This window comes from Vidua chalybeata, chromosome 1 (assembly GCF_026979565.1).
Source record: "Vidua chalybeata isolate OUT-0048 chromosome 1, bVidCha1 merged haplotype, whole genome shotgun sequence".
NCBI classification, from domain to species: Eukaryota; Metazoa; Chordata; class Aves; order Passeriformes; family Viduidae; genus Vidua; species Vidua chalybeata.
This window is the reverse complement of record NC_071530.1, coordinates 17,328,311-17,342,991: the sequence shown is the minus strand read 5'-3', so window position 1 is coordinate 17,342,991 and position 14,681 is coordinate 17,328,311.

Here is a 14,681-nt window from a genome sequence, read left to right as displayed (position 1 = left end):
CGTCCTGAAAAAAATATTATAAATTCCTGAGCAAGCTACATTCCGCTTCCAGATAAAGGGCTGTATTTGAATGCTGCTTTCAAGAAGAAGAAAGTACAGGATTCATTCTCTTTCAGTGTTTTACAAACCCTTTAAACAAATGCTGCAGAAGATGTTGTCTGCTTGGAGTTAGAGATACTATCTAATGAGTGGTTCTGCTCTAGCTTTAGGGACCAACACAGGGACAACTGTGGGAATTAGGAACACCGAGGATTGGGTTCAGGTTCCAAGTGGTTCATCTGCCTTTATGGAAAAAAAAAAAAACAAACACATTGTTAGAATCCAGCCATGTAAATTATTGCAACTAATGAACAGAAATGCTCATTAATTTTCTGTGAATGGGCTATGCTGATTGCCTATGCAAACTGTAGTACGGAAAGAAGAAACATGCTTTTGAACTGACTGAAGAAAGCATTAAGTATAACATGTTTCTAGTGTGACTAAATTAATCATCAGCATCCTCCACCAGTTTGTCCCCGTTTGGCAATGGACTTAGAATTTCAAATCTAGTCAAAAATCAATCCAGAAATCTGATCAGCAATAACATAATGCTGGGAGAAGTCGAAATTAAAGTTAATGAGCTAAGGAACAAAGCCACGTTTACAAAATATTTTCAGCTCAGTCTTCTGCTGAGATACCCTCAGATGTTCATTTCAGAACTGCTTTCCCAGAAAAAAGCAGCAGCCAAATATTTTAACTCATTAGATACACTTGAACTCTTCGCTGCAGTATAGTGCTGTTTCATATGCGCCAGACTCCAAATGGCTCCATGTGGATGCAAAGTATGTCCACACAAAGGTCATTTGCAGGATTAGACCAAAGAGTTGCAAGGCAGGCAAGGGAAAGTAGTCCAAGTTAGTTTAATTCTCAAGGCAGTCCTTAGTGCCTAAGCAAAATACAAAACAAACTCTGAGCACAGTAATGCAAAGCATTTTTCCCTGATGTCTAGGGTCATAATATATTTTTGATATATTAAGAATGTTCTTTTCTTTTGATCAGGTGGGGATGGACTATTAGCTGTCAGGTCTACATGACTACCTGAGGTGAAGGCCACAAGTATTTTACAATATTTATGAAGGTAATTAGCCTGAGTAACTGGATCTGATTAATATAAAAAAGACATTCAAATGGAAAACCCTCCTCCTTGATATACAGATTCCTGTTTGTTCTTCTCATCCCCTGTGGGACCAGCTGCAGGAGCAACAGGTTCTATTCCATGTGCAATGTGTCAGGCTGTTCTTCTGGAGACATGGTCTAAGTTTTAGAGAAATCTTGATGAAAGCCAGGGAAAAAGTGAAGATTTGCAGCAGTCATAATTTGTCAAACTTCTCTATGCTCTAAAACATGTTTTGTGTGCTGCTCATAGCTTCTATGTTTATTTAATCTGCTTTTCATTATTTATTGTTTTCTTTTATAAAACAACAGTTATCAAAACACTGGCAGCTCAATAATTTTCTTTAAAATTAGTTATATTGCCTTTTGAACTGTGTGATACTGCCAAAGCACAAAAGAGTTAAAGAAAAATAAACAGATTACTGCAACCTTCTGCATTTCAAAATAGAGGTAAATAACATCTGTGCAGAACTCAAGTCCCTTCCAATAATTATCTGCTTTAGCGAAGGGGGTGAACCACTTGGAAACACTGCAACAGTCATCTTTTGGCTTTTCCTCTTGCAAGATGTGGTTTCTGACTCCAGCTCAGAGGATTATGCTCATCTTGCTCATGACAATACTGTCTTACAGAAACAAAGATGAGAGCTGAGAGCAGAGTGAGGCACATTGCTTGGATCACTGGAAAAGGATGGTCCATGTTAGTGCTGCCTGAAGACGGCTACCTCAAACAGCTCCCAGATTTAGCTGCATCTGAAGCTAAATGGTTATTTCACAGACTGCTGGACTAATTAAATTGTGCCCCACCCCCTTCCTTTTCATGCTGCCCTGCATTGAGAGAGGGTATAGGAACAACTGACCCAGCTGGAGGGGATGCCAGCTATTGGGAGACTGGTACTTCTGAGTGATGGGATTGTGCTGTTCAATGATCCTGCTCCTGCAGGAGCACTGTATTCCTGTCAAATGTGTCACTTGGTGCAGAGTAGACTGGCAGGGTGCTTTAAACCATGTCAGGGTTCACCTGCCACTCTTCAACAGACAGGGTCCACTTAGTAGTCAAATATATTGGTTCTTCTCTGATAAATGCCGAGCCTTGTAATCTAGGGTCTCGTCTGTTGTAGTCTTTGCTCATTCTACATTGGCTTCCTGCAAGTCTTTCCAGTTTCTGCTCATGCAATTTCCATTGATTATACATAAGATGCCTTGCAGAGTCTAAATGTTCCGTAGCGTATTGGCTGGAAAAGCTTTAATTAAATGGATCTCATACTCTCTTCTTTTTAATGAAATGACTTCTTTTGGTTCCAATTCAGAGCAGAAGCACTGCTGAAATATTGAAAACATTAATGGATTGTCAAAGTATATGCTGGGTACTTGCCTTCAAAAATATGAATGTCTTACTCACCTTCAGTTTAGCTCAATGTGAAGACAAGAATGAGGGGCTCTTGTTGCAGATACAGGTGTTCCTGTACAGCCACTATTGTTTATTCCAGGAGAAAGCAAATCCTTACAAATCTGGCTGTAATAGGACTCCCTCTCTGAGCAAACAGGGAGCTTAATAACACAACCCTTTAATATCCTGAGGCAAGGGAAATTTTCTGCTTGCCTTGTGCTCTCCAAATGCAATAGACACTGAGGATGGTATTCATGACACCTGATTTTACCCATCTATAAATTATTCATTTGATCTGAGCTAATCAGCTATGCTCCCTCAATAGTCAATGAAAGACAAAGAAGCTGGCCAGGCACATTCATACCACACGTAAGATGGCTTGCATCAACCTCTCAGGGCTCTTATTTCTCTCCAGTGACTTCTGGGAAAGCCCAGACCACTGCAACTGCAATGACATATTAGCCCACTTTCTTTTTGTCCACCCTCATATTGGGAGAATTACAGAAAAAGTAACAATTTATTCTTGTGTATAAAAGACATCCCTTTGATGGCTAGCCAGGGACAGCTGTGCAATTCTACTCTGTATAACTGTATACATAAAAGTATTAATTATTTCTATATTAAGAAATAAATATGACATGAGGTAACAGCAAGGCTTTCATCCAAGTGCGTAGGGGGATTTTTCTCTTGGTAACAACATTGCTGTTAACCAAGTATATTAACTGAGACATTTCAATTATGTTAATTAGTTATTTTCTAATTCTTTAGCTTTATAGATTGTCATGCCATTTTGTGGGGTGAGAGCAAGTGTGACTGTGCTGCAGGATCTGTATTACTATAAGTTTGACTCTAGCGAGGAAGAATATTTTACTCTGAGCAAGGTGCCAGGCCTTGTATTTTGAAAGCTTCTGTAAAAGAAAATATTGATTTTCAGTTTAGTTTCATTCATCATGTTAAAAAATTTAGCAGTCTGGCTGTCACAAACTATATCAAGAATGGTTATAACCCTGGAAACAATATACCTAGTACATGCGATTTTTTTAAATGTAGAAATTTGGTCCATTTAATCATAATCAAAAATTTAGGAGTGTGTCTCCCATCACAGGAAATTATTAGAAGATCTGTTTCACAACTGACTTGTGTGTAAGTCCAGAGAAAAATAAAATACTGAAATAGGATATAAGTGACCTCTCTTGAGGTGAGGAAACATTATAAGCTATGTGCCAAACTCATTAAAACTAAATTCAAAGTACACATTCTCATGCGGGCTGGGTTTTTTTTTAATTCATTGCATATCTGTATGTCAGCATCACAGAAAGACCTTCTGTACAGATATTCTTTAAACTACTCTGTAGGGTGGAGTGATTAAGTCCTTATCTTGTTCACCTGGACAAGACAGTGATTGGAGACGTGTTCTTTTCATGGAACTGGGATTGAGAATGAAGGCCACCCTACAGCAGGAGGCTTTTCAGTTGTGTGTGACTTGAACTGAGACCACTGCAGTTATTCTTCTGATGCTGCCAGCAAACAGCGTGAAACAATAACTTTGTTATCCATGCACTGCCACATTTATCACAGCCTGGATGTTAATTTAGAAAGCAAATACAACTCAGGGCTTTAACTGTATGTCTGTCTTAAGGCTCAGTTTATGGGAAGGCATGTCAAAGGTGCTGTTGACTACAATTATAAATTAGGAAAGAAGTTTTGGAAAGGAGATCAAAAATAAACTTAGTTTTGTGAGTGTTAGCACTGTAGAATCTATGAATCAGGCATCCATTGAAAACATGCAAAAAGCATTTGGCAGCATGATGGTCCTTCAGGAGAAACCAGAGTATTTCTGAAGGTGCCAGAACACATAAGTAGCTGGGTATGGCCCCCACGGATCTCCTGGTAGCAGTTCCTGCGAAGTGTTCTGAAGCTTGTGCATCTCCCACTGTATATTCTCATTTATTGACTTGCCTTTGGAGTGAAGAAACAGCCTCCCACGAGTTCATGAGTACCCAAATTTCAGTTACCATCTCTCTGTTATAAAACCCTCTCATTCTCCTGTGACAGCTGTTGGAGCGGAGCAATGCCGGGGGCAGGTCCTACAGCCCACCGGCTCCTGGAAAGTGTAGGGAGGCAGCATCACACTGGAAGAAGATCTGCACAGGATATTGATCATTATTTCAACATAGACATATTTGAAATTATTAATATGCTATAGAATATACTGTGTGTTTTCCTTCTTTGTTGTAAGAAAACCTTTTGTCATCTATGAGGCTTATATCAAAATGTGTCTCTGTCACAGGACCTGTAAGCCCCTGTTGGTTTTTTTTTTTTTAAGACCCTTCATCTTGATTAGCAAGATTTCCAGTATTATAACTATGTCAACAAAGTCAAACTAACTCAGAAGCCATCTCATACACTACTGTGTTAGCCTGGGGACAGATCAGGCCTCATTACTCCTTCCATGAAGCTATAGTGTTATGATCACTATTATAAAGACCTAAGAGCCTTTGGGATATTAGTCACACATTAGATCTCCTCCCCTGTGTTCCTTGTGAATTTCAGAGTTTTTAATAATTTTCCTTTTATGTGGAGAAATCCCTTCCAATGTAGGAGCCAATTTCTAGTCACCTGAATGGTCATGCACACAACCCATAATTGCAGAATTTGTATTCAGTGAGCTACATTCACAGTATTTTACCCACTACATAAGTGGATGGAACTACACAGCTCCATACTTATTTCAGGTTAAAAGCATGCAAGTGTTCAGCACTGAACTAGAATATCTTTTCCTGGTTTACCTCCAAAGTAGTTCTGTTATGAAGATCTATTCCTAAACTAGCACATAGATGTCACTTAGAGACAGGTTGTAATGGGAAACACTGGCTTTTTGGCTAGATTCGTGCATTTAAATGGATCAATGATGCGATGCAGCTGTAGGGTGGAGGCTCTTTAAAAGCTGCACTTCTCAGTGCCAAATATAATGAAATACGGATGACTTCCAGCTAACTTACTGTTGATCTTTATACAAGGGGAAATTTTGCAACATGAGCATTTGATACTGAGAAGCTGCACTGTGGAAAATCAAAAAAGATACACAGTGATTATAAAGATAAGAGAGATACAGAGAGGAAGCAAAAATTGACAAAATTGGTAAAATAAATTTGAAATGAGCTGAAGATAATCACAGATGAGTAAAATAGAAATTATAAAATTCAGCAAAAAAAAAGAGATGGAAGTAATGGAAAATATAACATAGAGTGAGTAACAAGGAAATTATCAGTAAAAGACTGGATACAAATAGAATAATCCTTAAATGAGAAATAAATTCTTCTGGAACAAACTGTAAAGCTATACAAATTCCGAGATAAGAAGGTTAGCCTGATTCTGAACTGATTGTTTATAAACACAGATGGTTTGTTTGTTTGTTTGTGTTTTGTTTTTTGTTTGTGTTTTGTTTTTTGGGTTTTTTTTTTGTTTTGTTGTTTTTTTTTGTTTTGTTTTTTTTTTTTTTTTTGCTATTTTGTACTCGCAGCTCTTGATTCGGATTGTGTTTTATTCATCTAAACTTACAATTTCAGCTAGGTAACAAAGAGAGACTCATGAAATAATTCAGATCAATCTTCTTGCTTCCCAAGGAATTCCCTTTTCCCCTCCATAGATCTACCACAGCCATTGTCAGTATTTTTAACTTATTTCTGACTCTAAGATGGGAAACTCTCAGGCATCTTGTGCTAATCCAACAGTAGTGTTAAAAAAGAAGTATTTTGCCAACTGAGAAATGCAATAGCCCATGTGAAGCTGCTCAGCTGAAAAAGCCCCTGATCTATTGTCCTCTTCAGCAAACCATAGAAAGTGAAGGCAGTTCTGGAGATAACAGAGCTCAAGTATTTTTTTTTTATCAGATCCTTAAACTTGAAGTTATGTGTTTAATTTTAAAAGAAATCCTCAAAATGTGACCCAGCTTGTGTTCAGGTTTCCTCAGCACTTCAACCCAAAAAAAATGCATTGCAGTAGAGTTTAGTGAGCTGGAAGAACGGCTGAGGGTGGACCAAGAGCAGTGCTGTGTGGAGGGGAGCAGTGCTGTGTGGACTGATGCTGCTGACAGGATAACCCCTCGTGTTTTGTAACAGAAGGCATGAAAATGTAAATGCACAAGAAGGTCACGTGTATCTCCTCTGAACTTGTCTCATCACCTCTGTTGCTTTTCCAAGCATCTGCACAACTGTACTATAGCAGATTTTTTTCAAGAAGTTGGTGTGGCTGGACACTGGGGGTTTGCTAAAGACACAACCATAAATAAACCAATTTTTTTTGCCTGCTGTTTTTGAGAACTGGAAACTTGAATCGTTTATGAGAAACAATATCCTTTTGGGGCCAAGGCTTTACTGCATTAACTGTACATGGAGTTGGAGCATCTCTCACATGCAGCAAAAAGTGACCTGTGGCAAGAGAAGCTGTTTCTAGCCAGTAACTCTGAAGAAATTAGAGGGCTGGCTATGGCAGTCCCTGTTCCAGAAGGGCTGCGTAAAGCATTTTGCATTGTAAATTGCTTCAGCTCTGCCATCTAGGGGAGCTCAGCCCAGCAGGGTATGTGCTATAGGATATAAAAAGGAATCCATTGAAGACAAAGGATTTTGGCAGAAAAATCCAGGGGCAGGCCAACCAGGCCTGATTTGGGGAGGAGGTGGGCCTGTACAGGAGTCCTCTGGTCACCCTGCCAGGCTTTAGCTGTGATGTGGCCACAGCAGAGAAAACTGATCAGACAGAGTCACATTAGCATTTCAACCTGGCCACAATGACTAGAACACATGCAGCTGCAGGTTTGTCAGTCCCACATGAGTAAACCCTAAACAAGGCTTGTTATTTCATTTCAGGGGAAGAGAAACTGAGACTAAAAACATCTTTCAAAACTGTCTAGTTCATCCCCTTCCAATTCCAACTGGGTTGTTCCCAGCCCTCTGTTTTCTAGTGATTTATCTTTTCTAATTTTAAATTACTCAAGAGATGGAGTTTCCACCTCTTCCCGTGGGAAATTAGTCCATGGTCTGATAGACACAGTCAGGATATTTTCCTGATGTTCAACCTTCAGTGGTTTTCCTTTGTTCACTTTAATCTCATTACTCCCAGTTATTCCCTGTCAGTCAGTGCGAAGAACTCAGCCCCTCTCTTTTGTGTTTACACCTTCACAGTTGGATACAGTTGTCTTTAGAAAAATCTGGTAGGCTTGATTATGTTTTATCCACCTTGTCAAATAAAAAGGAAAAACAAACAAAAATATGAGTAAAGGCTAGTACAAGTTAGTCCTAAAGGATCTTCTCAAGACTTATCTACTTCCATTCACCAAACCTCACTGAGACTTGATCATATTTTTTAGGTTACAGTGACTGGTGACCCCACACAAACCCATCAGCACTTTCCTACCCATATCAGAAGTATGGGAACAGAAGTTGTACAAGGTGGGAGTAACGGATGTGAGAAACCAAATCAGGTTCCTATAATAAGAGGACACAGAAGCCCAAGAGTTGCAAGAAAAATGTGTTTAGTTGGAGTGGCATTAAAAGATTACCATAAATATCTGAATGTGACAAATAGGAAATAGAAAAGCTGGTGAATCATAAGCATGGAGAAAGCTGCCAAAATGGTATTTATGATGAGATTCTTCAGAGGCAAAGTACAGAAAGGGAAGATGAGGTGATTGAATACAGCTATTTCTTGAATTTGCAGGAAATGCTGAAAAGAGAATAAGGATCCCTTAACACCTTGTAAGAAAGATTAAAAATGTGGAAGCAGAAAGAGAATCCTGGAAGCCAAATGAAAACATGGAGACTAACCTGAGCAAATCTCTTGAAAGTAAGAGACAGATCAGAGGAGTATTAGCTACAGATCAGGTAATATTAGCTAGAAATAAATCAATAGGGGCTTTTGTAGGACCCTCAGCAGACAACTGGGCTTTCTGGAAGCTCAGTCTAAAGTGCAGCATTAATAGAACAGTCTGTTCCTGCTTTGCCCTCCTTATAAGGAAGCTGCTGAGACAGATGCGCAATTCCTTCTCCTTCCACAAGCTTCTGTCATTAGTATACATGAGTTTTACATATAACAGTTTAAAATGTTTGTAAAGTGACAGTTTAAAATTAGAATGAAAGACTCACCTTGCCTCTAGTTCTGAACTTCATGGACATCATGAGCCAAGTACACTGATTCAACATAGGAGCACAGGTGACAGGAACTGAGTCAGGGAAGAGTTAGGTCAGAACTGAAGAAGAAAACTCTGAGCAATGATGTGCTGCTCAAGGAGCGGACCCTCAGCAAAGAGGAGAGAGCATCTGAATGGACAACTGGAATCAAGGACAGGATTTTTTAAGGTGGGAGAGACTAAAGTATCCCTGGAACGCATTGCTCCTGGCACCTGCAAATACACTATTTCCTCTTTGCCATGAATGCACTGAGGAGGCAGCAGGAGAACATTGCTTTTATCAGGGATAATGACTGTAACTCCGTGGCACTGACATTAGCAGGGGCCACTCCAGCAGCACACACACAAGCTCCAGGCTCTTGTCCTTTGCACAGCAGTGAAAACAAGGACATTCACATAACTAAGTAGGACAAAAAGTTGCTATGGGCTCAGGCATGGATGTTCCCGGGACGCTGCATTGCTTTCCAGCCCATCTGGACTGCAGCGAGGTGTGGAAGAAAATTCTCTGGCATATCTTCATGAGCTAAGTGTAAAGTTATTGCTGTTATGTGATGGCTAGTGATAGAAACTGGAAGAATTCATCCGGAAACAGCGGAATCTCCTTTCAGCTAGCTCAATTCAGATAATGCCAAATATACTGACCCTAGCCAGAGACATCCAAGCCCAGAGATACATTTTGAAATGTATAAGACATTCAGATTTTGAATTGTAGAAGTTTAAACCCTATATCCACTCTTGCCATAGATAACCTTCTGTAATACACATTTAAAAATTAGTTTTCTTATAACCTCTTGCTTTTTTCCCCTATGCGTTTTTTTTTTTCTCATTGGACAGATTGCCCATTTTAAGGTGGTACATTTTCTGTTGTTCTGGAACAAGCTGAAGTGCCTGGTAGCTAGCTAGGGTCACCAGCATTCTAATTTTCAGGCAGGAAAAAAGAAAGGTTGCAAAATGGCAAATAAGATCTCAAGTTGAACTTTTTGAAGAAGAAAATAAATCAGGAGTTATAAAATGTTAGGAGATTTTAAATTGATTTAGGAGCTGTAAGGCTATGTAATTTTTAATTCATCTGGGAGGCAATAGTACAAATATAAAAGTTTTGTCTAGACCAACATCAAGTTATCTTTTCTAATTCTGCATTTTGCAGTGACTCCACCTAAGCCATTTGTCTTGATATTATTTGGCTGGACTGTAGTGGCATGGTATGCAATATCACTTACTTATCCATTTTAAGGATCAGCCTTCAGCTCAGAAAGATAAGAGAAACTGTCAGGACAGACAGCAAGAATCTGTGATTCACAAGATGTCACATGCTTCAGTTTCTTGACAGGAATTTCTGAAACGAGAACCACCTGCTCCTGGTAGTAATGCAGCATCTCTTACTGGAAAGGCAAACAGCTAATTCAGTAGAGTCTGGGGGGAAAAAAAGCTACAAGAAAGAAATTCTGCCAGAAGCTTCAGCAGCAGTCCTGCGAGACCAGAAAGGAAGTGCAGCAGATCCTTCAGTCTGAGAGTCCAGCAGAAGGCTGCTGGTTCCAGCAAAATTAAGACAAAGCAGAGCTAGAAACACAACAAAAGATAAAGGAAGACAATAAAAGAAATGCAGTGGGGGAAAAAGAGAGTAGGAATAGGAAGAGGTCAAGGTGCTGCAAACAGAGTATGATCTAGCAGTTGATCTGTTGGGCAAGGGGCCAATTAGCTAAACCCTAGCAGGCCTATGATGGGGCATCCCCTTAGGGTGCTGCTGCTGAACAGGACACTTTGCATTGTGCAGTGCCACTGCTGGGGATGAAAAGCTGGACATCTCAGCCCTTGCAGAACCTTGGTTTCATTTGTTGTGGCAACCTCCCTAACAGCTTGAAAGTAATGGTTAGACATGCCTGTAACTTCTCAATTTTTGAAACAGAAAATCTGTGTTCTTGCCCACATCCTGAATTTGTGCCGTGAAAGCCAGCTCAGACATATCTGCAAAGGGCCAACCTGTAACAGTCTTATCTAACACAGTACTTTTCTCTTGGATGTCACTGCACTTGGCTATTCACTCAATTAGATGAGCTTCCATGTTTTTCAAGACTGATCTGCAAATATGAAGATATAGAAGGGAAGATGATATCCAGAAAGGAGAAGAGGGGTGGAATCTGGCCTTCAGCAATACCTGATATTTGGGTGGGAGCTGAAAGCATACAGCTGTTGTTTTTGATTTTAATTGCAATGGAATCGAAAAGAATTGTTATTAATATGACATGAAAGCTTAGATGGAATGGCCTGGCATAAACTGAGCCTGCGGTTAGTTTAAACATCTATCACACTGACCTTTCATAAGTCAGGGTCAGGAAACAATGAGGGGGCAGGCAAGTGTTTGTGATGTTGTTTGCTGACTGGATGTTCAAAGGAATGCTGAAAGAATGTGCTAAGAATCTGGCTTTGTCAGGGAAAAAAGTTCTTATTTTTGAAAAGACTGAGAGATCTATAAAGACAAAGAGGGGCAAGCTTGTGCACAGGAGAAACAGACTAAATCCAGAAGCAGGGCTTCTAGAAGTTTCTCCTGGTGTTGCAAATAATTAAAAGTAGCAGGGGGGGCCAGGACATCGGACTGTGGTCCAGCATTGCGCTGTGCCTGTGTGTAGAACCAGTCCCAAGGGTGGGAGCGAGGTGGGGGTCTCAGCAGCCTGTAAAGCTTGTGCAGGTGCCTGCCCAGTCCAGAAAGCAAACCTGGGGTTGCAGAGATAGCTACTGATTGCAGTGCACTGGGAAAAACACAACAGCAATCTCTGGCATTGCCACAGAAATCTGCAACAGCAACTCAGATGAGGCCCAGCATATATTCTATGCTATTGTCATGGCCGGAAGGGCTGAAATGATGAAGGATATTCTTCTAAAGCCAGTTGTTCTCACTTCAAGGCTGCCTTATTGTGCCATAAAATGTCACAGGAGCAAGAGGAAACAATTCCGTAGTTGCTGAGATAATTCAGAACTTTAATGTGATCCACTAAGAACATAGACAAAATGTATTGGGAGAAATAAGGAGCGTTGACCTGCTGTGGAAAGCACAAGGGAGGGCAACAAAAAAGTCAATTTGGATGAGCAATCTGCATTGCCACCTTTGAAAGATACTTGTTGGAAGTATAAAAAATGAGAATCCCAAGTTAAAACCAGACTTGTGAGGATTCCCTTAACTGGAATTTCTAAGGTCAGTAAAGTAGAGCTAATGAAGCACACTTGATATGCAATGAGGCAGGAATTGTGTGACTAAAATTTACTGACCTAAAACATTGAACACAGAGGTTCTGGTAGAATTCTGGAAAATTACTGAGAATATGAGAAATATAAAAGTACCTTTTAGCTGAGACTTTATCAAAACAGGGATAGAAAAAATTGATTTTTATTTTGAGCTGTTTTTCTATGTCCACGTTTCTACTAACAACTATTGTTATAAGAACATTATACATAAATAAGATTTACTTTTGTCTTTCAGAAAGCAATTAATGCAGATAGTGACACCTGAATTTTTAACTGCCTATTTTAAAACTAACTTTTAGAGCAAATTTGATATGAATTAACTCAGAAGAGTGATGGCAACTTCCCAAGATTTTTCAGCTTAGGTGAACATATAGACAAAATAACAAATGATAAATGCATTGTTTTTTCCTGGAATGACTAATTAGAAGACTCTTGAAAATGAGGGACTCTTGCAAAGTGTATCAGGGAAGAGGAAGAATTTTTAAAAAGCCAAAATCTCTCCAAACTCTAAATTCTTAAATAATTATTTACAAGCTGGCAGATCTTTATCTGTTAGCTCTCGATTTTTACGGTAACTCCAGCATTACTTACTAGGACACTACATTTTGTTATATATCAAAGCTGTCTGAAGGGGTAAAGGCAGAAGCTTATTTCAACAGCAGCAGAGAACATCAGCCAGGCCTTAGGGTTTCACATATCTTGCTACTATAATTTTGATTAAACCTAAACATGGAAATCACCTACTTTCTTGATTTTCAAAATAACTTTTTCCCACTCACCCTATTATTTCAGTTGTAGCCACAGGCTGGGAGGGAGTGGGTAATTTTGAGCTGTAAAACACATTTATGAAATAGGCAAAAGCGAGAGTCAGTGGAGGGTGAGAAAAACTGGTTCGGGAAAGAAGCTGAACCAAGGTAGCAACAGCAGCCAGGGAGAGCAGCACAAACCCTCAGGAGAAGGGCAGGGATGTTTACAAAGGTAGCATGATGACATTTTTTATTTGGAGTTTGTTCTTGGTGAAAAGCTAACTCCTACACTCCTACACCTTTACAGTTTTAAATTGTGATCCCATCTGCTCTAACACTGGGAGCTGAGCTTAGAAAATACCAGGAGATCTCAGCAGGGTGCTGGACCTGACATTGGGAACTGCCATGAGAGGCTCTGAGCCCTGAGGGAGCACTGTGCTTCTGATGAGGTGCTCTGGCTGCTGCATAAACCAAAGACTGTGGTTGTCCTCATCCTCCCAGCCAGCCCTTCCAAGAATGGTAGGGTAAAATGCCACTATCCCCATCCCAGTTCAACCCAAGCCTGTTACCCCATAGGCTGCGCTGATACCCAGTACTCTGTGGCCTCTCCTGCACTATGTAACTGATAATAATTTTACATAGTTTAGTGCTTTGGCTGGGAAGGGGTTTCTCTTAGCAAATTAAAGTGGAAGGCACAAAGGTTCTGGCTGCTCTGTCAGGATAATGGCTGTGGATGAAACTGTGGCTTTAGGCAGGCCAGGTTGGTCTTGAAGAGCCTTAAGGGAGAAAGCCTTGGAATTCATGGGCAGGTGAACTACAAAGGAGAATAAAGCAGCTGTACTCTGTGATGATTGTTATGATTCATAAACAAGAGTTTATAGTCTACTCTTTTTGCTTTACTAGAAATGGGCCTTGTAAATTATTATGAATTTGGAAAGTCTGCCTAATAATGGCTGAGAAGAGTGCCTTTGTCTCCTCAGGTAATGAAGATTTACCTCAACAGCAGAGACTTCCAAGAAAACATTGGTGGATGAACCTGTGGTGATCCTTACTTCAAACTGCATGGCTGCTTTCCCATCGCATTTCGTGATGTGTGAAAGTTTGTGCCCAAAATTTACATTCTTGTAGTTAACAATAGTACCACCATTCCTAATTTTAGGCTGATGTCATTATATTAAAGGAGGCAAAAGGACTCAAAAAGGATGTTTGGAATAACATCCATATTGAAAATGATAGTATGTTCATGTGTACACCTATACTAACAAAAATCTGTTGGTACAATCTTGTTCAGACTCTGTAGGGGCTTAACTTGGGGTGCATGAGCAATGATGGTTTCTTAGTCTGTGTTCCTCTGTAGGAACGGGGGCTTGTATGTGTGAGGTGAGTGTGCCATTCAAACACAGCATGCACTCCCTCCTAAGCAGCTTTACATACAGTTTTCACTACCTATTTTGGCTTCACAAAATACTGTTGTCCTTCTGCATAAAATAATTTACATGTCTCAGAGACTGCTGAAGTTGAGACAGTCTAAACACAGTTTAGGGGATGGAAAATAACCATGGTAAATCTCTTCCCAACCAAAGACTTCAGATCTGCCTGGGGCAGTGCCATGATGTCCCTTGATTTCCTTCTTCCCTTCTGCATGGGAAATGTGTTTTTATGTTTGACTCTTTTTCTATAAATAAGCGGACCATAATCAGAAAAACACTTGCTAGCTTTGGACTCCAGCTTGTGACTTGTGTGGGGAAAATATTAAAATACTTTGAGGCATATTTTGGCTAGACTGCTGTGAGATATGGCTGAGGCCTGACAGAATCAACAATGTGCCAGACCTGACTGGGATAAACCCTATTCTGTGTTTGTCTGAGTACTGGAGCTAGAAAAGCTGCAGCAAAGGAGGATGTTTGTTGTGCTGATTTGTGTTGCAGAGGCTGGATTGCTCCTCCAGCCCCAGCCACTGCCCAAGCTCTGG